Source organism: Bison bison, unplaced genomic scaffold (assembly GCF_000754665.1).
Source record: "Bison bison bison isolate TAMUID 2011002044 unplaced genomic scaffold, Bison_UMD1.0 scf7180017860647, whole genome shotgun sequence".
NCBI lineage: Eukaryota > Metazoa > Chordata > Mammalia > Artiodactyla > Bovidae > Bison > Bison bison.
This window is the reverse complement of record NW_011491219.1, coordinates 14,095-16,640: the sequence shown is the minus strand read 5'-3', so window position 1 is coordinate 16,640 and position 2,546 is coordinate 14,095.

Below are 2,546 nucleotides of genomic sequence, written 5' to 3'. Positions count from 1 at the left end.
TCCTCCTGCCCCCAATCCCTCCCAGCATCAGAGTCTTTTCCAATGAGTCAACTCTTCCCATGAGGTGGCCAAAGTACTGGAGTTTCAGTTTTAGCATCATTTCTTCCAAAGAAATCCCAGGGCTGATCTCCTTCAGAATGGACTGGTTGGATCTCCTTGCAGTCCAAGGGACTCTCAAAAGTCTTCTCTATTTTTGATACACTAAAAATCCTCTGTGATCCATCTACTCATCCTTTTCAAACCCTGAACTCTTAAAAAGCACTGTTTTTTACTATCACCATAGTTTTGCCTTTTCCAGAATGTTAATAGCAAAACCAGGCAGTTGGTAGTCGATTCACATTGGTCTCTTTACTTAGAAATATGAATTTAAATATTTTTCATGTCCTTTCATGGCTGGATAGCTCATTTTTTTAACACCAAATAACATTCTATTGTTTGAATTGCACAATATCAATCCATTCATTTATTGAAGGACATATTGATTGCTTCCATGTTTTCTTAATAATGAATAAAGTTGCTATAAATTGAGCTACTTTTTGTGTGCTACTTTTAAGTTTTCAACATATTTGGGTAAATACCAAGTAAAACAAGTGCTACATTATATAGTAAGAGTGTGGTTAGCTTTGTAAGAAACTGACAAACTGTCTTCCAAAGAGATGGTCCTATTTTGCATTCCTACTGGCAATGAATGAGAGTTCCTATTGCCCCACATCCTTAGTAGCACTTGATGTTGTCAGTGTTCTGGACTTCGGCCATTCTAAAAGATGTGCAGTATTCTTCCATTGTTGCTTTAATTTGCATTTTCATTATGATATAAAATGTGGACAATACTTTAGATATTAAGGTTTTGTATTTGGGTTGGCCAAAAAGTTCATTTCCATAAGATGTTATGGAAAAACTTGAACAAACTTTATGACCAATAATTTATAAGATTATATACAAGAGGAAGCAGAGTGTTCAGGGATGGCTTCATGAGCATGAATCCCATGTAGCCATGAAGACCTTGTGCTTAGAAGGTTCTGCAGTGCGTTTAACACTCTGTTCTTGCTAACTTAAAATTACTATACATTTTTAACAAGGGGCTCAGCACTTTTGTTTTTACACTGGGATTTGCAAAACAGGTAGCCAAAATGATTCTTCACACTTGAAATGTTCCAGGGAGGCTTTAGCATTTTATAAGGATAATTCATAGAAAATGAAGAACCTGGTTCCTTTTCTTTTTTTTTTAATTTATTTTTAAACTTTACAATATTGTGTTAGTTTTGCCAAATATCAAAATGAATCCGCCACAGGTATACATGTGTTCCCCATCCTGAACCCTCCTCCTTCCTCCCTCCCCATACCCTCCCTCTGGGTCGTCCCAGTGCACCAGCCCCAAGCATCCAGTATCGTGCATCGAACCTGGACTGGCGACTCGTTTCATACATGATATTATACATGTTTCAATGCCATTCTCCCAAATCTCCCCACCCTCTCCCTCTCCCACAGAGTCCATAAGACTGATCTATACATCAGTGTCTCTTTTGCTGTCTCGTACACAGGGTTATTGTTACCATCTTTGGTTCCTTTTCTCCAAAAGGAAAAATCTTTCCTATCAGGAGAGATAATCTGTTGCTGTGATCTTTCACTTAGTTCTGAAGGATATACATTTTAAGTATCTCCATTTCATTGTTATGCACAATTGCTCAGTTATGTCTGACTTTGTGATCCATGGATTGTAACCCACCAAGCTCCTCTGTCCATTGGATTATCCTAGGATTAATACTGGAATGTGCTGCCATTTCCTCCTCCAGGGGATCTTCCCAACCCAGGGATCAAACTCATGGCTCCTGCAGCTCATGCATTGGCAGGCAGATTCTTTACCACTGAGCCACTCTCCATTATCCCATAAAAGGATAAGCTGGCTCTTCAAGTCAAACCACAGGAGCCCTCAACGCGAGATTCAAAACATCCCATTCAAAACATTGCTTCCCACATATGGGTCCATGGTTTTGAAATAAATTTACATTCTTATATATTTCCTATATGTGTTCTAAATCATTTAACCTAGAAAGAAATAATTGCAGTAAAACAAATACATAGAGAATTGATAATTCAAAGACATTCTCATTAGACTAAGTTAAGTTGGTACTATTTTAGCTTTAAGAGATATGTTTATAAGCAATTATTATCATATCTCTGAATGAGTCTTAGTCTTCTAATATACCCAAATTTAAAAGCTAGACTAGCTTATTCTTAGAGAATGGTAAGGACCAGTCAGGTGGTCTGGTATTCCCATCTCTTTTAGAATTTACCACAATTTATTGTGATCCAAACAGTCAAAGGCTTTGGCATAGTCAATAAAGCAGAAATAGATGTTTTTCTGAAACTCTCTTGCTTTTTCCATGATCCAGCGGATGTTGGCAATTTAATCTCTGGTGCCTCTGCCTTTTCTAAAACTAGCTTGAACATCTGGAAGTTCACAGTTCACATATTCCTGAAGCCTGGCTTGGAGAATTTTGAGCATTACTTTACTAGTGTGTGAGATGAGTGCAATTGTGCGGTAG